The 23,699-nt window shown below is 49.9% G+C and overlaps 1 protein-coding gene across 7 annotated transcripts in view; it reads right to left on the reverse strand.

Moving 5' to 3' along the window:
- The window catches only part of MYSM1 (Myb like, SWIRM and MPN domains 1), a 1,148,256-nt gene that overhangs the window by 753,630 nt on the left and 370,927 nt on the right, over positions 1-23,699 (reverse strand). Inside the window, exon 1 of one of the 7 annotated variants that reach the window (XM_069642085.1) lies at positions 4,212-4,313. The exons of the other annotated variants lie outside the window; for them this stretch is intronic. The gene's annotated coding sequence lies outside the window, so the exon portion shown is untranslated. Of the gene's footprint in view, positions 1-4,211; positions 4,314-23,699 lie in introns of those variants that run through there. 7 annotated transcript variants of the gene reach the window in all.

The raw sequence follows: 23,699 nt of genomic DNA on the forward strand, positions 1-23,699 counted from the left end.
GGAAGCACAAACTATATTCCCACCGGACATTAAATCGGTCCTATTTAATTCACGTCATAAAGACACCTGTGAATACGATCCGGTTAGCTGCACGGTCAGGGCCTGGAGGGCATTATTTAAACGACTGAAGCTGGAAATACCATACAACCCAGAGGTCCCCTTGTGGAATTTTCCGGGCATCCCCCCTATGTCGGATCTGAGTATTCAGGAAGCCTGGGATCCACACATGGAAATAAAGGTGGGCGATATGTTTATAGATGGTAAATTTGCAACCAGAGAAGACTTTACTAGAGCGATGGGGGTGGGCCGCTCAAAATACTACAATACTACAAAGTAAGGGCCGCATTTCAGAAAAGATGGCCAATGTTCCCAGATGAACCTCCTCAACACCCCTGTACACAACTCATCACAATGAAGGCCGGGCTAGGCATTTCTAAACTATATGGGGCAGTACAAGCCCACACCCCCTCGGTGAACCAGGTCAAGGACAAATGGGAGACAGACTTGCAAATGCCTATCCCAGAGGACAAATGGAGCAGATATTGTTCACTCACAAAAAAAGTTTAATTGAATGCAGGATTACGTCTGATACAATTTAAACTCCTAAATAGGTTACACTACACGCCAGCTAAGATGGCAAAATTTGCTGCGGAACATGGAGGGGAATGCCCCAAGTGTGGAGCCCTACATGCGGACTCCTTTCACATGTACTGGAAGTGTCCAGCTCTCCTGAGATTCTGGGGAGAGGTGGCCGAAATACTGACTGAAATTACACAGATACCCCCACAGCTGACCCCCCAGAAATATTTATTTGTAGACATTGGCAAGTGCTCTGAGAAAACCAGGAGGCTATTTAATATCGCATGTGCTGTGGCTAAGAAATGTGCCCTGCAAGCCTGGAAGATGCCTGTGCCACCAAATGTGACCACTTTCCTCCGCGAACTTACATACATTAATGAATGCGAGGAACAATTTGTTTTGACTTTTGACGGGGGCAAGCCGACCAAAAGACATATGGGGCCCCTTCCGAGCCTATCCGTGTGAGTTGCTTTCAGATGATGAAATGTCCACATAATGTTGAACGTAAATGTTTTTTTTGCCTATCGACTTGTGTTTCTTGATGGGGTATGTTGCTGTAACTGTTGAGACCACCGTTGAACAATAAATAGAGTTTAAAACATGTTTTTTTTAAAAAAAGCGCATGTTGAGAAGACGAGCCTGCACATCTGGTGGAAACCCCGACTTCCGCAGATTTGCGTGGTTGCGGATCACGGTGGTCATGGCCAAGGACCTGCTGACACTATCCGCAGTGTCCAACCCAGACTGAAGGGATTCACACATGGCATCCTTGCAATCCTTCACAAAAGCTAGAAAGCCATCCCCTTCTTCCTGTTTGGGAATATGCTCAGCCGCTAAAGAGATGCAATTCCACATAGTGTGAAAAAACTTTGCTAAGGCACAGGTGGAGTTGCCCGACTTCAACTCCAAACTCCCAGCAGAAAATACCTTGCGTGCCAATCACCTTGCATGCGCTTATCGTCCCTATCAGGAGGGAGGTAGGGTACGCTGCCTGCTTCAAGGTGGCCCTAGCCGCCTGAACCACCAATCTCTCCAGAGTGGGGTGTGTGGACAGGTAGCTGGGGTTGCTACAGGATGAGCGGTATTTCTTGGTCAACGACTTGCTCACCGCCTGAATACTCTCCGGGATGTTCCAAGTAGCAGCCACCCTCTTTTGCAATGCCATATGAAATGGCAACACCAGGTCAGTGGACGGTCCCTGATCCAGAATGTCTGTAAGATCATCTTGTTCAAACTGCAACGGAGGCCTGGCCCAGCCCAGGTACTCCACAACCCTCAACATCAATCTTCGTTAAGGAGTCGGCATGATCGCCCAGATCCAGCCGACCAAATTCCATCTCTGTGGAAGTGGTAAGGCCACTGGCATCATGCAAGGACTGACACAGATCCTCCATCCAACTCATCAGAAATGAGACTCCGGAACACCAAGAGTCCCATATGGAAGACCAAATGGCCCAACATCCTCCTCTGACCTTTCTTCATCCTCAAATGTCCTGGAGAAACTTAAAGAAGTCCTTCCTTGGGAGAGGAGTACGCCTCTTCTCTGTAACAGTCTTCACAGACTTAGAAGTAGCCTTCCTTGGAGGGTCCACAGTTACAGGTATCTGGGCCCAGATGGCATTGATGGCTCAGACGGCCATCGAGGGCCTGAATGGGGGCAAAGACTCGACAGGCGCACCCGACGGGCATGGCACTGATGGCATCGACACCTTCAAGGGCTTCTAGGACTTCACAGGTTTCGACGAAGGCTGTGACCTAGACATGGCACGTCTCTGGTGGGTATACCATCATTTCATCGCCGCACTTTTCATTGCGGGGTTTTTTTGCCATGATTTTTTTTTCGTAAAAAAAAAAACCATCGCATTTTTTGGGGGGGGTTAATTTTTTAAAAAATGGGTTTGGGCGTTCGGGATGTAAAAAAAAAGAAAAAAAGAAAGGGGGTTCGGGGGGATTAACCCACCCCCCAAAAAAAAAAAAAAGAAACAAAAATCGCGGCAAAAAACCCTGCGATGAAAAGTGCGGCGATGAAATCACATAGAACCCTCTGGTGTACACCCAATGCCTTGTCCAAACAATGCCTCGAAGGCTCCCAATGTTTATCACACCATCCACCCATGCCCGAAGGCGCGCAAGCATCCAGCCGAGACCGTTATTTGCCCGCTTCGTCAGAACACACGGACAGAACTGTGCCTTGGGATTGAAATATCTTCACCTGGAGGTGGGGCAGGTCACCTTCTTCGAGGAGGCGAAGAGGAAGGCGAACTGTGACGTCACTTCCTGGACTGCGGTGACATAGAGGACGAGTGGCGCGAACCACTGCGGGACCTGGAGTGCTTGGACTTCTGACGAGTGAGTCTCCTCTCTCGACTTGTCGGTCGAAATACCAGCAGACTTGGATTTACAAGGCTGGGACACACTTCCTAGCATCAATTTCCCCTTATGTTCATGCAAGGCCGTGGGAGTCGACTCGCACTTCAAGCAGTCATCCGTTGCATGGTCCTAGCCCAAGCACCACAGGCCAATTCTATGCGGAACCGTAATCGACATCTTGGAGCTGCAGTCCCGACATTTCTTGAAGCCAAACAGCAGGGTAGAAAAAGAATACATGATTTGGTAACTTAACAGTAACCACGAGGCACGCCAAGTTTTACGAAGCAAACACATTTGCAGAAAAAATGTAACTGAGGCTACGGGTGCTGTGCATGCTCCTTATAACATCCGATGACGTCACCCTCGACAGAGGCCTTCGAGGGACATCGACCCGATGCCATCAACGCAAGGTGCCCTCTGCCGAAAAAGAATTCCAAAGCAGTACAGCGGTGGACATTACAAGTCAGATGAGGAATACGTTGGAGGACACAATCCATTCTAAATATACAGGTCACTACACCAAAACGTCAGTCTAGCGAAGTAATATCAAGGATGCCAAGTAATAAATGTCATGCCAAAGTAAGCAATGGCTAGATTGGCTGTAACAAACTGCCAGTCTATCCAGGTAAGGACACACATGAACTTGGCTTTGCCCAAAAATACCAGTAAAACATGCAAAGTCAAAAATACTCCAGTGGTCCTCAGTCACGCAGGGAGAGAGACAGACACAAAAACACTTTCACCCACCCATCTCCTCTCACATTCATGCACCCACCCATAACATTCACAGACACAATCACATTCATACCCATTAACCCACCAGTCACTCACACATTGTCTCCCTCTCTCTCCCTCTCTGTCTCCCCACAGAAACGCACCCACCCAGAACACTCAAACACAAACTATCACATTCCTACTCATTCACCCAGCACTCATTGACCCATACACCTTCTCTCGCATCCACTCACAATCCATTCTCCACACAGATGCGTACCCATCCAGAACAATGAACCACACTATCATATTTATACTCATTCACCTACCAGCCACTCACTCATACACCTAGATCTACTCTCACTGCATTCTCCACAGGAACCCACCCACCAATCCATCCACAAAATTCAAACACACACACTATCACATTACTTCTCATTCACCCACCACTCCCTGACCCATAGCCCATACATTCATCTGACACGCACTTCACACATGCAAAATACACATCACATTAAAAAAAAATATTTAAAAAAAAGACTTCTTACCTGTTTTTCCAGCTTCGTCACTCCAGGCCACCCTCGGATTCTCCTTGCTGCTCACAACCCGGAACCGAGGAAGCCGCAGGAAAAAGGTTTGGAGCTGAACGTGGTATGTGACATGTGGCATATGTCATTGTTAGCTACAACCGCTACTGAGCGCTTCCTTCTCACGCTGCAAGCCCGGTCCAACCGTCATTGGTGAGGACTGGGTCGGGTCCCCCCCAGACCTGGTGTGGCGGGGTCCCCCGCACTGCTGGTGTTGCGGGGATCCCTACTACTCCAGTGCCCAAGAGCTTCTGTAAAAGAAAATTACGGGGTTAGCAAGGGATACCACAGGGATCACAGCTGCGACCCCCAAATGACATCCCTGCACTGGAGGCAAAGCAGGAGGACGTGGAGAATCGCTACTGCCGCAATAACATTTGATTGCAGCGTAACCCATCGACAGTCACCGACAGCGACATCAGTGAAATTGTCTGAGATCTCTTGAGCTTATGTTGGGACTCTCAGAGAACGCCGAGTTGGAGGCGCTGGATAGACTTCACCGCACTCAACCAAGACAGCGCAGGTCAACCCCCTCCATGTTCTAGCCAGAGTTCATTTCTACAGGGTCAAACAATGGATGAGGGTGGCCAATCACCAAAGGTGCAATTCAGGGACGCGTCCAAGGCCCTGTATCAGGACCTCGTCACCACCATGCTGGTGAGACGCTAGGACCTTGGCGGAGTGGCTTTGGGAGAGGAAGATCACCTACCACTGTTTTTCAAAGCAGACCACAATCCCTGAAAAGTTGAAATATGGTGAACGTCTGCTCAACCCAGACGCTGTGGGGGAGGAGATCGAGGGTAGCTCAGTTTCGGGAGTGGGCCCCCTGGCAAGTCCTTGGAGTCTTGGACCCGAGCGGCGAGAAGAAGTAGGCCCAAAGGTCCATTATGCAAGAATAAAAGGGGTAGCTCTGATGATGATAGATGGGAGAGGGGGGGTCCTCTGAACTCCCCCTGCTGTCTGATCCGTGCTGGGTTAGCTCCTCTGTGGGTGGAGGAACTGCGATTAAGGTATAAACCTCAGACTGAAGCAGGCAGAGACTGAATAGTGCCTACATAATTGTTGTCAGAGGATTTGGAGGGTTACATTTCACGGTACACTGTTGGGTTCTATGGGTGGGATCCCCAGGGTCCACTCGTGCTTCTCTAGAACGATTTTGTAGATTGAAAGTTCTATGTTGCTTGGATGGAAGCTGGGCCTCATTGCTATGTCGTTGCTGGTTGCCCCAGGGAGTGTTTCTCTTTTCGTTACTCTATCGTGAGGTTTAGCTGAGGGGGTGGAATCTTTCTTTTCTCCTAAGGTTTTAATGAATTTTAAAATATTGTATTGTCACAAGTTTCTTAAATTACAACAGCCTAGGTTTAATGTCGCAAAGTCCTATATCCTAGGGAATCGGGGATCACAGCAGGGGCACGGTACAATACACTACTTGTAAGAAATTGCTAAAGGGAATGCGTGTATGAAATGTGCTTACAAGGAATGTAGAGAGCTTAAATTAGCCCAGAAAGCAGACATCGGTGACCCGCAGCCTCTGGCACGGGCAGTATCCAAGGGCGTATTTCGCCACCTCTGGGGAGAAAATAAGGGGGTTGCATTAGTATTTGGCAGGGAAGTCCCCATGACTGAGATCTCAGTGAAAAGAGATCCACAGGGCAGATTTATCCTAGTCAATGGGTGCATGGTTGAGAAAACAAACCTTAATTTCGATATACTGTCCCAACAGTGACCAGGGCCGTTTCCTACAGACAATCACGGATAGAATCTCCTCCGGTGGTGAAGGCCAACTACTCATGGGTGAGGGTTTAAATGCAGTGCCAGATCAAACAGTGGATAAATCCCTTCCCCCGACTTTAGAAGATTATAGACCTGCAATTGAGTCAGACAAATTTCTTAGGGAACTTGGGGTGGTCGACGTCTGGTGATTATCCAATAAAGGGGAGCGAGACTACATCTTTTATTTTTTTGTCCACAGGGGTATCTCAAGAAAAGATTTGCTTATCATATCAAGCTCTCTTTTCTCATGTCTCAGGCAGGATCACATTCTATCAAGGGTCCTCTCTGATCATGCTTCGGTGGTTGCCCACATTAAGGCGCTTGATTTCCCTGGCCCGCCCCGGCGTGCCTGGAAACTATGTGATACGTTCCAATAGGACGATTCGATCTGCCAAGAGATCTTCACAGCCCATGTTAACTATTTTGCCGAAAATTCCAATTCCAACTGCTCCCATGCGATTGTATGGGACGCAATGAAGGCTGTAATACAGGGAAATTATGGCGAGTACACCAGCTTTCCCCAGGATCAACAGGCTATATCAAACCCAGCTGGAGAATGAGGTTAGGGTTCTCGAGGGGAAGCACAAGAGTACACAATCCAGAAGGGCATGTAGGGACCGGAGGAGAGCCAAATCCTAACTAGAATTGCACGTAGCTAACAGTTATGCGCAAGCCCCCTCCAAGACCAAACAATTTTACTACATCCAGGGCAATGGAGCGAACCGATTGCTGGTACATAAGCTGAAAAGGCTACACTCTCTGAACAATATCCAGGTGCTGAAAGGTTTGGATGGGTCCCTGCAGGTAGCAGAGGAAGATAAATTGAACACAATGATGGATTACCATCAAAAATAATGACAGATAGTTACTCCCCAAAGGGTTCCCCCTGACCTACTGACCTAAAGGAATCCCTTGAAGGCCCAACAACCCCATAAGAGTTGGAAGCTGCCAATAAATCTTTGAAGCACACAGCACCAGGCACCAACGGCTTCACAGACTTACTTTACAAAACATACTCAAATATGTCGCTTTGTACCAGGACCTGGCAGCCTCATGAGCCGCAAGCATGGACAGAGATTATCCCCCTCACCCCCCCGGTCACCTAAGGAAAAGAGAGCACTTGCAGGACCTGCTAGCATAGTGGAGGTAGGACTGCATGCCCAGCAGACATGCAGAGATAGCACGCAAGCGGGCAGGAGGACCGGATAAGAAGAGGGAAGGCCCATCAGCATTGCTGCACAAAAAGTGCTGGATACTTACTGCCCTTCATAACGTAGCACTTGAGAGGCCAGAGGGGCCTTCAAGATATAAGCAGGGCAGATACTGTTCCAGGCGGCCCATGCATGGGAACACAATCACCCTGAGACATGGGGGCCTCCTGACTGGAAGACCACACTCACCTCAAGTAAACATTCTGTGATGGCCGGCCAGATTGGTGGGGAGCAGGTCACAACAGTTCCCCTCCGACCCGCCTGTTCACACAGCGAAGTTACCTCGTATGGCCTTGGTGGCACCATATGGACCCTTGAACATCAGTCTGGTTGAGGTCCGCTCAAAAGCGGTAGGCTTGGATTGGAACACTTAGTGGAGAGCCGTGATTCTTGATAAAAGCTGCCTCTGGGACACCACATGGCAGAAGGTGCGCAGAGCATTGGTTGCGGAGCGCTCGGCTGAGTGAACCAGTGTGACAGGCCACGGGGCACAGCCGCGGGATCGCCCGCCAACAAGGAGAGCAGTACAGCTGGCACGAAACACAAGGGTGAAACAGCAGTGAACTAATACAGACCCGGCAGAGCGGTTATGTGAAACAGTGGTTGTGGCCACGTAGTTAAAAAGCACTGAACAAACTGGCAAGCCGGTACTCCTCATTGATAAAGTAGAGCACAGGGGTGAGGGCAACAACGCATCTTTTTCCCAAAGGGATGTCGGCCAGGCACAACAAAGTCAAGGAAAAACAAACTACTATGGAGTCCTACGCCAAAAGCCAAGACGGAACGGGGAAGGACAAGGAGGGTAATGGAACCACTGATGGGGTGGCGGGCCAACCAGAAACTACTAATATAGGAAATCAGCAGATACTAAACGCCATTTCAACCTGCAAGCGACACTAGAAGCTCAAATCAAAGAGGTCAGGGTGGATATGGGGCTATTACGCAGGATGTGTGAGGCCTGGCTGTGGGTACAACCATGCTGGAAACGCAGGTCATTGAAAATACTGCTGAGAGGGTGTAAATGGCAACTGAGATGAATGTGTTACAGCAGAAAGTCAAACTATTAGAAGAAAGGGCAGAAGACACGGAAGGAAGAGTGAGACGCAACAACATAAGGACTGAAGAGAACCTACTGCTCCAGGAGCTGGGACCAGGGAATTTGACCCAGGGCTTCACCATTGAGAGACCACACTGCTCCTTACAGAGGAAACCGCCACCTGGTTCCCCTCCAAGGCCCATTATAGCAAAGGTACTTAATTACAAGGACAGCGATAAAATATTTGCATTCTCCAGAAATGGTGGCATGGTACAGTGGGCCTTGTCCAAGTTAGTGTTCTTCTCGGACTACACGTTTCAGAAACAGAACAGGTGGGGCTCAAGTACATGCTGATTTATCCAGCTAGACTCTAGGTACTGCACAACGGGAAGGCCTTGTTCTTCGAATCGCTGATAGAAGCCCAGGACTTGATGGACAGCGCCCAGAGTAATAAGGTCACGACTAGGAATAGGCCCTTTCACTGATCGGACAATACAACAGCAACATGAACTATGCTTACTTCAGGAGCACCGTGGCTCCGTTTTACAGGTCTTGTTACAGGACTTACTGGGACGGGCCAGCTGCTTCCCTATAACTCTATTTGAGGGTACGCGATAGTAAACACCCGTTGGGCACCAGAAGCCCTGCCAGCAGGCGAGAGTTCGAGGAGCGGAAGTGGTGTTTAGGCGACGCATTACTAGACAGGGAGTTATGTTATGGGGAGAGGGAGTAGTTTGGGGAAGTATGGGGTGGGAGGGAGAGTTGCCTGACGGAAACAGTGGAGATATGAACACATTGCTAGGAAATATACTGGGCTGGTCCATAGCTATTATCGAACTTGGGTGGTTAAGATCGCAATTGCGGGAGACCTAAAAGTAATGACCTAGAATGTGAGGGGCCTCAACTATACCAAAAGGCAGAGGTTAATCACATACTAAAGAAGCCACAAGGGGTTGGTATAGCTATGTTACAGGGGACACACTTAACTGATCAAAAGATGATGAAACTGGCTGGAAAATGGGACTCGGCGGTATTGGGCTCTAAATACTCCACATATGCCAGCGGTGTCCCGACATGGATTGCTCCCTCTGTGACAGTGAATATAGTAAATACTGATGAGCCTAACCACGCCGCCACAATCTTTTTCAAATCCCTGTACTCAAGACTAGCCCCATACTCGGATGGAGTTGCGATATGGGTTGGCTATTTTAATTGTACCTTTAACCCCACAATAGACAGATCTGATAAATTTAAAAGACCAGCCCACCCAGCCAAAATACTGAATATAGTTCTGTCACAATTTTAATTGGCTGACATAGAGAGGACCCTGCATGAAGAGGGTAGGGACTATTCTAATTACTATGCCCCTCATGGAGTATACACCAGATTAGATTACCTGTTCGTTTCCACTGAACACATTACCAAATTTGTCGAGGCCACATACCTACCAAGATTACTCTCAGATCATGCACCTCTCTGACTTAAATGGGTGATAGGGACTCCAAGGCCCCCCATACCCAACTAGAGACTCAGGAGCAAAGCACTGCTGGACACTGCATTTCAGGAACAAGTTAGACAGCGCACAACAGAGTTTATGGAGACTAATGTGGTGAGTGTTAAACAAGTGGGCACAGTGTGGGAAGCGTACACAGTGGTAATAAGGGGCGAAATGATAGCCACTGCGGGGGGAGTCAGGAAATCCATTATCACTGACCTAGAAAAGACAGAAAAGGAAAGTGCAGGACTGGCGAGGGGCAATAGTAGAGGGGGGGATTTGGACGAGGAGATGGGCATTCGACAGGCGTGCTTGGCTCACTGGGATAGGCCAAGCAAGTTCAGTTATGCTAAGTATACAGAAAGAACCCATGCTTTCTGCAGATAAACCTGGTAGAATGCTTGTCTGGCTCCATAAGAGTGATGACAGGAGGGTCCCAATATACTCTATACAAAACAGGGGAGGGCAAGGTAGAAAACACACAAGCAGGGGTTAATGAAACATTTTGAGAATATTACAAAAAACCTGTACCCAGACACACACATGTGCAACATCGAGGCTGTCTTAGATACATTGGACTTAATACACCTTCCAAATCTGAACGAGGTGCAGAATGAGGGGCTTGAGGAACCTATTACGGTGGAGGAGGTCCTAGCCACAATAAGATCTCTATCTACGGGCAAATCACCAGGTATAGATGGTCTGCCGGGCGAATTTTACAAAGAATATCCTGGCGCCGGTCCTAGCCAAATTACTCAATGAAGCCTTTGAGGCGGGGTATCTCCCAGATAGCATGAGAGAGGCCCTAATAATCCCACCGCCGAAGCCACAGAAATGTGCCACGGATTGTGGGTCCTACAGACACCTGTCGCTACTGAACAAGGACAGTAAAATCCTCACTGCAGTGCTTGCGGGCAGACTGCGGAAAGTGATACATAGGATAATTCAATCAGACCAGGCAGGTTACGTCCCTGCTAGGAGCATATCCTGGAACTTGAGACAACTACACCACGTGATATATAGTACCAGGGACGGACGAGATGATTGTGCAGTGGCGTCATTGGACGCGACCAAGGCTTCAGACTCTGTCTACTGGGACTGGTTGTATGCTACAATGACTAAAATGGGGTTTAGCCCCAATTATAAGAGGTGGGTGAGATCGATATATACGGAATCAATGGCAAGGGTCAGGACAGGAACAACCTACTTAGATAGATGGGTGCTCCAAAAGGGCACTAGGCAGGGATGCCCATTGTCCCTGATGTTGTATACCATCGCCAGCGATTCTATAGCAGCATACTTGAGACGGAATACGGAGATATCGGAATAAGCATAGATGGGGTAGCACACATGGTATCCATGTATGCAGATGATATGTTAATATACTTGCGAGACCCTGAGGTTAACCTAGAGTATGTGCTGGAGGTCCTGGATAACTTTGGTACATTATCAGGGATAAGGATAAACAAGACCAAGTCCATCTCGTTTCCATTGGCCCAGTTAGCTAGAGTATGGCAAACCAGCTTGCTGTGCTGCCCTTGCCATGGAGTGTGTCCCATCTCAGGTATCTAGGTCTAGACATATACCATGACGCCTGGAGCATGAACGGAACACCATGCGTGCTAAACATGGGTTGACCAAGTCCATGCAATTCTGGAGCAGACTACCTTTCTCAATGATGGGCAGAGCTGCCCTTCTCAAAATGGTGGGCCTGCCCAGATTGCTGAACTTTTTCAGGAATGTCTCGTTTGACATACCCAGGAGGTTTTTCCACACGTTAGATAAGGAGTGTAGGAGCTTTTTGTGGTAGGCACAGCGTGGCATTACATATGTTAGAGGCCCTACGAGATGGGAGGGTTGAAGGTAACCAACTTTGAATTATATTACCTGGCGGGCCAGGTATAATATGTAGTGAGTTGGATGGCAGACAAACCTACAGTTGACAATGCTCTCTTACAGACCGCAATGGGAAGCTACACTTGAGAGACCTGGTATGGGTACGTGAGAGGGACCCCAAGGAGTACCCATTTCTAGTGATCCTGGGCATCAAAGTTTGGCAGAAGGCTTGTAGGGTCATGGGGGTCAAGGACACAATCTCACCGCAGACTTCATTGGTGGCAGTAAAGACCGACAAGGGGGGATTGCTGGATGGGGTCAGGATACATTGGGAACCCTGTGGGATAGTGAAAACAGGGGTCCTATGGGAGGGAGACACTCTTGCTCAGCATTACAAACATCCACGGGCATACACAGCGGCCAATTTCTGAAGCATAGGACTATCTTAAAAACAATTTAAAAAAGGGGCTCAGATAACCAGCAAAGACGTGGAGAGCATGCTAGACGTCTCGGAAGGGGGGGCATGCAGTTTCAAGGCTGTATGATATCCTAATTGGGAGCACCTCGAATGAGGAAATTAAATGCAGAGCGGAGTGGGAAGGAGAGCTGGGGAGGGCCTAAGAGGACAAGGGATGGGGTTACATCAGGCTTCGAGAAACTCCAGGTTTCAGAGGCTCCCATTTTATATAACCCGAAGCGCATATAGGGGTATAACGGTATAGTGTTATAGATACCGTGAACAGCTTAATTGAACTATAATAACCGTTCCGTTGTTTATACTGGTCTACCGTTTTAGGGCCTGCAGCTATTAAGTGAGCTTTTCAATCTGATTTGGAAAGGCTGCAGTAAGCAAGTGCTGCACATTCTGGATCTTGCACTGTGGTATGTGGCGTTTGGCAGACAAGAGCATATGGAAAGTGAGGTCACATTAGTAAATGCAGCTTTGATGCTGTGACCACTCTTTCTCTGTGATTAGTAGAGTCGGGTTAAAGATCAGCCGATTTGTAGTTTTGCCACCAATTTGAAAGATGGACACATCCCAGAATTCAAAGGGGGGAATGAGCTGGATGCCCTTCTGATGCATGTCCACAAAAAACATTAGCTCTGTAGACTGTATGAACACTGGGCCTATCAGTGCTTTGGCTAGTATATAAACTGCCCCCCATGATCCTCAGTGTAGATTTACAAACTGGTACTAGAGTTGTTGCTTCACTTGATCCTTCACCTGCCTTCTGCATATGGCACTGGACTCAAGCAGGCAGGACAGATTCTAAATTTGAAGTATCCAGAGCAAAGGGGTGAGATATTTTCAGGTCTATACTCGATTTGTGACACCACCCATGAAAGCATTCCTCCGTCTCAACTCACATGACAATGGTCCTAACACGCTCAGACCTGGGGAAAATGGTAATGATGGGGCTGTGGGGGGGGGGGGGGCGGCGTGGCTTGATGGCTCCGTGAGGGGACGTTCCTTGGAGGAGCTCCCGACGATCCATGTATGATCCTGGAAAGAAGTGATGTTTTCGGCGGACTTTCGAGTCCACAGCGCTTCCACGGGTGCATGAAAGCGGGGGGCACATGGTGAGGGCTCCCCCCACCAGCGAGACTGCATATTCCCAGAACTGGACTTCACAGAAGGGGACGATCGCGCAGGGAAAGGACAGCACCCAAGATGGCTGCTCGTGGACAAAGGGCCATAAATGGTCCGTGAGGCGGAGAAGGACAGAACCGGCCGGAGCGAAGCGTGCGCACCAAAAACGGATGCCCAACGAACAGGACGCATTGCATGCACTTCTGGTCGGTCGTGTGGGCAAAAGTACGGGCCCCCACTGAGGAGGCCCTAGATTGTGGCGTGCCCGCAGGGCGGTCCTGAGTTTAACGAAGGCTTGCAGCGGAGGGGCTGGCGAGCAGACCCCGCGAGGCGCTCCATAGGACCGGAGATATAGACAGAAGGGCCGCAGCATCTCAGCCCTGTGAGCGCACGGGCTGCAGCAGGGACACAGCCGGAATGGGTTCGCCATGAGGCGGAAGCAGAGACACCCAGACGGGGGCCCACGGTACGCCAGAAGTACCCACTGCCCCGACGCCTGAGCGGAGGGGGGGCAGGCACAGTGCGGGAGTGAGCGCGTCGCTGTGGCTAAGAAGCCATCGGTGAGCACCGGCGATAAGGCCGGATACACTGTGTCTCCCATTGTTGCGAGCACCAGATGTGCGCATAGGAGCGCCGGAACGGCTGGGGGGAAGCCCTATGGGCACACGGAGCCACCACAGACAAGCCGTGCCCGCATAGCGGAGATGTGTTGGCCGCCCGCATGGGCTAACGCAAACTCTTGACTGCGAGCGAATACAAACATGAAAACGACAGGATACATTGTAGCCCCGTTCCACCGCTGATATAGCAGTCGAATTGAGCTGTGTGAACACGCATGGGGCAGGACATATATCAGGGGAGCAGCGGCCTCGGAAGGGGGGCCCAGGAACAATCCCCCTTGGAGACACGAAGTGGAGTGGAGTGGATGCAGCGACAACACAGGTTCCAACACGGACATGGCACACCGAGTGTGCGGGAATTGGCCCGATTACGCTGGGCCTGCACATTGGAACGTCGGCGCGAATAGTGCACGAGTACGTGGGAGGACACAGCCCACTCCGGGCACGTGTGGCAGACGGGCGCAGGTTTGGACGGCAACCGGTGGTCTGCGACCACGCGGACAGTGCTGTGAAGAGGAGCATGGTGGGATCTTGCCCAACCGACGCAGCAGGATGTCTTCCAAGGTGGTGCACCCCGGATCAAGCAGCCCACGATGGAGGCCTACGTCAAGTCGCCCCCAGGCGCGGAAGGGAGCAAGAGCAAAGAGACCCCTGTGATGGCGACGGACCCACCTGGTACTATCCAGGAGGTGGTGGCAGCAATTGCCGACTTGAAAGTGGCCTGGGAAACAAAGTTGTGCCTGGCCATGAAAGAGCTGCAGGAGGGCCTGGACCTCGAGATCGGAGCGGTCCAAGAAGAGGTGAACCTGTTGCATCAGGACGTGCAAACGATCGCAGAGCGCACTGGAGAACTTGAGAAAGCGCTGGTCCCGACTGCAGAGGCATGCACTGCACATGCTAAGGAGCTTCATGCCCTTGTGCAACGAATGGGCAATCGGGAGGACAGAGCAGAGCAAGCAAGGGGGCGCCAGACGCAACAACATTCGCATAGTGGGTGTACCAGAAGGAATGCAAGGACCGAACCCCACGGAATACGTTGAAACCATGCTCTTGCAGGAGATTACAGGCGGGGAGCTGACCCAGGGGTTCGCGGTTGAAAGGGCGCATAGGGCCTTGACCAGGAGGCCGGCCCCAGGAGCCCTCCCGCGACTGCTGATCGCGAAGATCTTGAACTATCGTGACCGCGAAAAGATTCTCGAATTTTTCCAAAAAGGAGGTATGATAGAAAGGGGGTCAGCGAAAATAACGGCGCATCCGGACTATACGCTGCTTGTACAGCGCAGTCGAATGAACTTTGGATCGGTGAAAAGGAGGCTTAGAGAAGCAGGCCATCACCACATGTTGCTCTACCCCACCAGGTTAAAGGTGTTTTACAAGAACAGATCCCTTTTCTTTGACACACCGACTGAAGGGATGGATTGGCTGGATATGCAGGGTCGACCCCAGGAACCGGATGTCCAGATGGAAGCGGCTGGAGATAAGTAGCACGTTGCTGAGGCACCCGTGGTGCCATAGTCATGACATTGGGACTGGAATATAGAATAATATGGTGTTTGTGGGGAGGAAGTCATGGTATCTGCCGGCGGGTCCCATTGAATGCACTTCTCCTAAATAGATGACTGGGAGCTCCTAGGAAGCACCCTCAGAACCCAATAGTCATACACTTAGTTAGGTCACTGTTAGATAGGTGACGCCCTGTGGGGTCCTTGTCCTCGGATACGAGACAGGTCCAGACGTGGGTAGGCCTGAGATCCAGGGATGGAGCTGGGCTATTGTTGGGGGTTGGTAGGGAGGAGGGAGGAGGGGAGTTGTGTGCAGTGGTGTGGAGTTGGGGGGTGGGGAAGGGGAGTGTTTGTGAATAGCAGGGAGAGAGCCAGAAAACAAACTAGCAAGGGGAGCATTGTGGGTAGGGATGGGATGGGGATAGTCCGAACAGATGGCATCGGGTAATCTTAGAATTGTGACCTGGAATGTACGGGGCCTTAACAGCTACTTGAAACGTAATAAAGTGATGCTGTACTTAAAGAGGATGCGGGTAGACATAGCCCTGCTGCAGGAGACTCGCCTCACTAGGGAAAGGCTGGAGGTGGTCACGAGAATATGGAAGGGCAATGTTGTGGGTGCTGCGTACTCGGCGTACGCTAGAGGGGTTATTACTTGGGTGGCGCCGCATGTGCCGTTTCGGGTGCTTGGCTCTATAGTAGACCCGGAGGGTAGACTGGTGGTGGTGGTAACGGGTCTCCTGGAAAACAGGGAAGTGCATATCATAAATTTGTATGCCCCCAATAACGACACGGCGGCATACTTTAGGACCCTTTACTGTAAACTGGGCCCCTGGCAGGGGGCACGGTAGTATGGGGGGGGACTTTAATTGTACCATTAACCCCAGAATGGATAGGTCTATGGACAGGGCAGGGAAACCGGCACCGGCGGCCAAAGCGCTGGGAACTTTACTGAAAGACCTATGCCTAGAGGATGTGTGGAGAAGGTTGCATCCTACGGATAGGCAATATTCACACTACGCAGCGCCACATGATTTGCACACAAGGCTAGATTACATGTTTGTAATGGAGGAGATAGTGCGAGACATGGTGGGGGCGGAATACAAGGCCCGAGTACTATCTGACCTCTTGCCCTTGGTGGTATAGTGGAGACACCAGCCCCCAAGACCGCGGATCCCAACATGGCGACTCAGGACTGAGGCTCTGCACGACGAGGGGTTCCGGGAGGGTCTGAGGGATGCTATCGAAGAATACTTTTATATAAATACGGGAAGCGTATGCTCTGTGGGCACACTGTGGGAAGCGTTTAAGGTGGTGGTGCGTGGGGTAGCCATTTCCAAAGCCAAGGTTCTCCAGGGCGGCATCGAAAGGAAGGGAACTCCAAGAAGCGGAAAGGGAGCTAGAGGATCTCACACGTTGTGAGAATACTGCTCATGATAACGGAACCAAGATAAAAGAGCTACAGTTGTCCTGCAGTGCACTCTGGGACAGGCTGTGCAGACTCAATTACAGGAAATACACGGAGAGGATACACGCAGGGGGCGACAAGCCGGGCAGACTGCTGGCCTGGCTGTATAAGAGTGAGACCCCCCGCTCAGTGATCAGTGAGATTAAGGATGAGAGAGGTTGCATATGCAACACCCAAGAAGGGGTAAACGAGGAGTTCCTTAAGTTTTACAGACACTTGTATGAGGACACGGGGGAGGATATGTGTCAAGACATACTGGACACATTGGAGGACATAGAGTTGCCCACCCTGGACGAACTCGAACGTGCAGAGTTAGACGCACCCGTCACCTCGGATGAGCTGGAGGTGGTGATTCAGAATCTGCCCGCATGCAAGGCGCCTGGTTCGGATGGGTTGCCTAGTGAGTTCTACAAAACATACAAGCAGGAGCTGCTTCAGCCACTGCTTGCCACTTTCAACGAGGAACTCCCACTGTCCCTCCGCGAGGCTGTGATCATCCCACTCTTGAAACCAGGCAAACCGACCGTGGAGTGTGGGTCGTACAGACCGTTGTCCATGCTCAACCAGGACAGCAAAATACTCACGGCAGTACTGGCTAATAGACTGAAGAAGGTGATCGGGAAACTGATACACCCAGATTAGACGGGATATGTTCCAGGCAGGAACATCACCGATAACCACAGGAGGCTACACCATATCATTGACCAGACTGAGGAGGACACGGGCGAGTTGGCCATAGTGTCGTTAGACGCGGTCAAAGCCTTCGACTCGGTACGATGGCCCTGGCTGAAAGCGGTCCTGAAGGGGTACGGAATGGGACCTGGATACCTCAGATGGGTCCAGTTGTTTTACAGCAACCCGATAGCGAGAGTCAAAACGGGGTCCATAGTCTCAGATACCTGGCAACTTAGCAGGGGGACAAGACAGGGATGCCCCTGATCACCCATGCTATATATACTGGCACTAGAGCCGTTGGCAATATGCCTGCAACAACAATATGGGGAGGTGGCCATAAGCACTGCAAGTGGAGGGCACCTGATATCATTATATGCGCATGACATGCTCCTTTATTTGCGTTATCCGGAAGAAAATCTGCAGTATGTGTTGGAGGTAATGGAACGGTACGCCACCCTTTCGGGCATATCGGTGAACCCTAGAAAGTCTAGTCTGTTTCCGTTGGGCAGATATAGGAAGGTCCCAGTACAGAGGCTGCCCTGCCTGCCAATACCATGGCAGACCGAGACATTTAGGTATTTGGGAATAAATATTTACCACAAGGTCGAGGCGGAACACAAGCATAACACGGAAAAAGCGATAGAGGGGATCAAGAACAGCATGGTATTTTGGTCTAAATTGCCCCTGACCATGATGGGGAGAGCGGCCTTGCTCAAGATGGTGGTCCTGCCTAGACTCTTGCACTTTTTCGTGAATGTCCCGATTTTGATACCTAGGAGCCTATTTGTGAAACTTCATAGCGTGTGTAGGGGTTTCATGTGGGGTAACTCCAGGAACAGGGTGGCTCTGTGGAAGCTCCAGAACCCATGTGACAAGGGGGGTATAGGCCTGCCAAATTTTGAACTCTATTACCTGGCGGGGGCAGCTGCTGTATGTGGCCAGGTGGCTTTCGGATGAAGACTCGGCGGAAGCAAGGCTTCTGCCTGGAGACTCGGCCCGTACTTTCTGAAGGAAGTGTTGTGGCTGCGTAGAGACAAACTGGTGGGCAGGGGGTGGCTACTGAGGCTGGGCTGGGAGATCTGGCACAGGACATGGAAGATTGGGGGGGACTCGGAGCCGTACTCCCAGCAGGCCCCTTTGGCGGCGCTGTGCGGGAGCGACTCTCAACTACTTGAATCGGTCCGTGATACTGGGAACAGGTGGGTCTGGCCACTCTCGGGGACATATGGCAGGAAGGGGAGGCATTGGACTTTCAGAGATTGCACGAAGAGACGGGGGTGCATGGTGGCCAGTATATAACCTACGCTAGGCTGGTGAAAAAGACTAGAGAAAGATGGTCCGAGACGGTGCTAGCGGAGGATCCTGACGCCTCCTTGGAAACTATGTATGATGTATTGGAGGGCGGGCACGAAATATCGAGGATATACGAGCTCCTGCGAGCAAAGGCAGGGAAGGAGTTGCTCCAACTGAGACAAGATTGGGAAGAGGAGGTGGGGGGACCCATGACAGATGGTCAATGGGAATGGGCCCAGAGGTACCATAAAAAGGTGTCCCGGAACGCAAGGTTTCAACAACTTCAATTGTACGTTTCCCACAGGGCTTACCTGACTCCTGGGAAAATTGCGAAGTTTGGGGGACCGGCCACGCAGCAATGCCCCAGATGTGGGGAGGTGGATGCGGGGCTGTTACACATGTTTTGGGCTTGCCCGGAGGTGCACAGGTTCTGGGATGAGGTTAAACTGAAACTGGCTGAAGGGGGAGTGGGGTTGAACATGGAATCAGCCTGGTCATGCATGCTCGGGTTCTTCCCTAGACCCCGACACTCAAAACATATAAGCAAAATGAAGGACTTGGCTTACGTTTTGGCCAAGCGCAGAATCGCCATGGGCTGGAAGGCCGCCCACAGGCCTAAGGTGGAGCTATGGTGGGCGGACCTCCTAAAATGGGCGGAAGCCGAATCAGTGGTCTGGTTTGAAGCGGTCACTAGGGGGTGGCGAGGAGGAAGTAGGGCCCCTGCTGGCCTGGCGGCAATTGGTGGCCTCTATGGCAAACCCTCACCAGGGTAACAACGGAACAGAGGACTCGGATGATGAGTGCTTAAGTATTGTGCTACCCGATAATGCTCCTGCAAACGACATGCAAGAACCGGCTCTAGTTCAAGGGGGGAGGGGGGAAGTTGGGGAGTTTTAATGGAAATGTGATGGTCTAATGATGCTTTTTATGTATTGAAACAGTTGTGTGAGTTTTGTTTGGTTTTAAAATAAAACAAAAAATATTTGAAAAAAAAAGTATATAACACTATGTTGCTGATGTATTTTAAATGTTTCAAAATTACACAATTTAATCTTATTTAATTTCAGTTTTGTCATTTACAGGCAATAAACATTGTGCCTTAAAAAGTGGAGAAAAAAAAACAAAAAAATGTATGGGGCTGTGGTGATCTAGGCCATATTTCTGCTGATATGTATTTTAACTCTGTCATTTTCAAAATGTTTTTGTGCACTATCTTTAAGAAGGTAAATGGACATGTTTTGCAAGAATCAAGAAAGAAATCAACAGCGCCCGCTTGTACGCTGTCCTGTTTTACATTGTCAGTAGTGACTCCAACATCAGACCTTTATAATAGACCAGGCAGATGGTAAACAAGCTATAGTGATTTGATCAATATGTAACCTTTCGGTGAGTGTATGTTGGCGATGACATTTTCGACAAAAGAAACACAAGGACATGGGCTTTCAGACCTCACATGATTTACTTTTTGTCCCTTAAATGGGATAAAGCGTTATCAAAACAAACTTTTATAACTGATCGCAGCGAGGGGTCAAGATGCCATGCCATGTGGTTCCAAAATAATGCAGGTCGAGGCCGATGAGCTGTGACTGAGCAGCAAGCTCATTGCTCAAAATGTGCATTTTAACACTTCCACTAGTCACTCTTTCATTAAGGCGATCAACGAGTGAGCGCCATGAAAGACCAAATCTGCAGCCGCCTCAGATTCCTGGAGGATCAGCTAAAAATGTACAGAGACAAGTTTCAAAATGAAATGCTTACAATTTAGGACCTTTAAGAAAATATTTGTTAAGATTAGTTAACTTCACCTGCTATACCATGATAACCATGATATACCGTCATTTGGCAAGAAGGTTATCATACCGCCAAAAAAAAAAATACTGTGACACCCCCAAGGGCATACCTCACACCGGAGGCGATAGCCAAATTCAAAGGAGCCAGCAAGCAGAGGTGCCCCAAATTTAACACAGGAAATGCAGATAATACGCTGATGTTCTGGGAATGCGCTGCTATTCAGGAATTTTGGAAAGACAGCTACAAAGGTGGCGATGGTAGGCATTGTCCTGGATGTACAGTCACCCGGGGCATGTATATTGGGGCAGTTTATAAGAGGAATGAAACAAAAAGCAATGGGGAAGATGAAAGGCCTAATATATGTCTTAGCAAAGCGTAGTATTGCTAGGACATGGAAAGCTAAAGTCGCCCCAAATGTGAACAGGTGGTGGGAGGACTTGAGAAAATGGTCTACGGCTGAAACAGGTGTATGGGAAAAGGCGATGAGGGAGCAAATACAGGAACCCGGACCAGATCTGATGCAATGGATAACTGACTGTGACCATGTTTTGTCAGACCACAGAAAATAAATCAGCTCAGATATGATAATTCAAACGATGTCAGATACATTGCATATGTAGTTTACTGTTTAAGGTGTCGGTGTGGGAGGGGCCGATTGTTAGGGTGAGTTGGAAAGGTTAAAGTTTAATAAGTGGAACAACACTGTTATGGCAGATGATTGACTGATGTGACATAGTGTAATGTTAAGTAAAACCAATAAAAGATACAAAAAAGAACTAAAGAAAACAAGGGTTCTTCTCTGCCCTCCAAGTCGGGCCCTTGACAAATTTCTCTAATGTTGGGAAAATGCTCATGTTCGAGCTTGTACGGGGAGGGGTACCTAGGGGGGTGAGGGTGTTGCGTTCCAAAATGTTTGTGAGACAGACATTCACAATAGGGTGTTGCTGGGAGTATGGTTCACGAGTTGGGAAGGAGGGGGTGGAAGCCTGCACTCGCACGTCCATGTCCGGTGATGTAGCAAATGCCGATGTGGAGGTGGGGGAGACACCATAGCGATGCGCACGTGGAATGTACAGGGCCTGAGCTCCCCAGTCAAAAGAAAGTCAGCTCTAGGCAAACTAAGGGACATGCCCCCCTCTATTGTGTTCCTGCAGGAGACTCACCTGCTGGCTCCAGACAAAAAGGTGCATGAAAAAACAGGGAGTTCCCACACCAGTACTTCGCCTCGGGGGGAGAGAAAAAGCGAGGAGTTGCCATTCTGGTGGGCGGGCAAATCCCGATCACGAAAGTGAAGGTCCTTTGTACGCTCCCAAAATCGCCCAAGACAGTTTCCTGGAAAGTCTCCTACTTAACATACTGCCATTCACTGAGGAGCAGATCCTACTGGGTGGGGAATTCAATTTGGTTCCCAATCCCATAGTACATAAGACTCTCCCACCCACTATTAGACTTATTGGACTTCAAATATTCCACAGCATTTTGCCTTTTACTCAGAACTAGGTTTAGTGGACACATGGAGGCTGGCACACGGGGAAAACAGGGATTTCTCCTTTTATTCACATGTCCACGGGGGCTTCTCAAGGTTGGACCTAATACTGGTACCGAGCGCACTATACCCATGTTTCCGGGAGGCAGAAATAGGCATACGTTCACTATCTGACCATGCTCCCATGCTGCTGACCCTAGCAATATTGGATAGACCTGCGAGGCCCAGGCACCCTTGGAAACTGTACGATCCGGTAGTTATGGGAAGTAATCTCCAGTTCCTTTAAAGAAAATGAACAGTCTGGTCCTTCACAGGACATGGTGTGGGATGCTATGAAGGCGGTGGTAAGGGGTGAACTTATTAGCAGGACAGCATCAGATACCAGAGAGAGGAAGTTCATCCGCGAGGGGCTAGAAAAGGAAGTTGCCCAAGCAGAGCAAGAGCAAAAGAAATTGGAGTCCCGCAGAGCAATGCAGGCTATGAGGGTGGCGCGGAAGCAGCTGGAAGCACACCTGGCAGACAGAACAGCTCAGGCAATATTGAAATCTAGGCTGTTTTATTACGCCAAGGGGAATTAGGGTAACCGGCTGCTGGTAGCCAAGCTGCGCAAACTCCAGTCCAGGAACTCTGTGCAGGCTTTACATGCTAAAAACGTGGTGTTACAGCGGGATGAGCCCGTCAAAACAGGCATCTTTGAAGCACACTTTGCAGTATATAAGGGGGAGCTCTCGCTGGAGGAGGCCCAAGTCTTCTATCTGAGGGACGCTCACCTGCCTTGCCTCTCTCTAGCAGACCAAGAGGCCCTGAGGCACCTATATCATCGGGAGAGGTTGAATGGGTTATGACATCACTGAAAAATAAGGCCCCGGTTCCTGATGGCTTCACAGCCCCTTTTTACACAGTTTTGTAATATTTTGATCCACCCACTGGTGAGATTGTTTATCTCTTTCAGGACCTCCAAAATGGTTACCCCATCTATGGGGGCCCCCGACGACCGTCTAACTCACTAAACCAGGGAAGGACCCAACAATCTGCGATTCATATCATCCCCATCTCACTCATTCATGTAGACTCAAAGTTCTTCTAAAAAATATTGGCACGTCGAATGATGGGGGGGGGGGTTGTACCCAGGATCATAGATGGGGATCAGACGGGATTCATTACAGGGCGGGGGCACAGGATAACCTGGAGAAGCGGGCTGGGTTTTTGTTGGAGGTGGGAAGGAGGTCGGGCCTGGATCTGGGGATCATCAAGCTGGATGCCCATAAAGCCTTCAACAGAGTGGACTGGGGTTACCCGAGGAGGGTCCTGGAAAGTTTTGGGTTTGGACCGGGGTTCATTTGCTGGGTCATGGCGCTCTATCAGCACTAATCCATACACCTAAACGTGAATGGGGAATTATTGTCCAGTCTAACCATCACCACAAGGCAGGTCTTCCCACTATCCCCGTTAATTTTCCCTTTTGAATGCAGCCACTCCCCACCGCATTAGGACTAAAGAGACTATTGAGGGCGTGAGAGGGTGGGTGGTGCAGACTATAAAGTGTCCTTTAATGCGGACGACATCCTGCTTAACCCGAGTAATTCTGCTTCCTCCTATGGAGGCGATGTTGGAGGAGCTGAACGAGTTTGGCCAGGCCTCAGGCTTTCAGGTGAACTACGGTAAGTCGCAC

This window comes from Ambystoma mexicanum, chromosome 1q, assembly GCF_040938575.1.
Source record: "Ambystoma mexicanum isolate Mex_15411 chromosome 1q, UKY_AmexF1_1, whole genome shotgun sequence".
NCBI lineage: Eukaryota > Metazoa > Chordata > Amphibia > Caudata > Ambystomatidae > Ambystoma > Ambystoma mexicanum.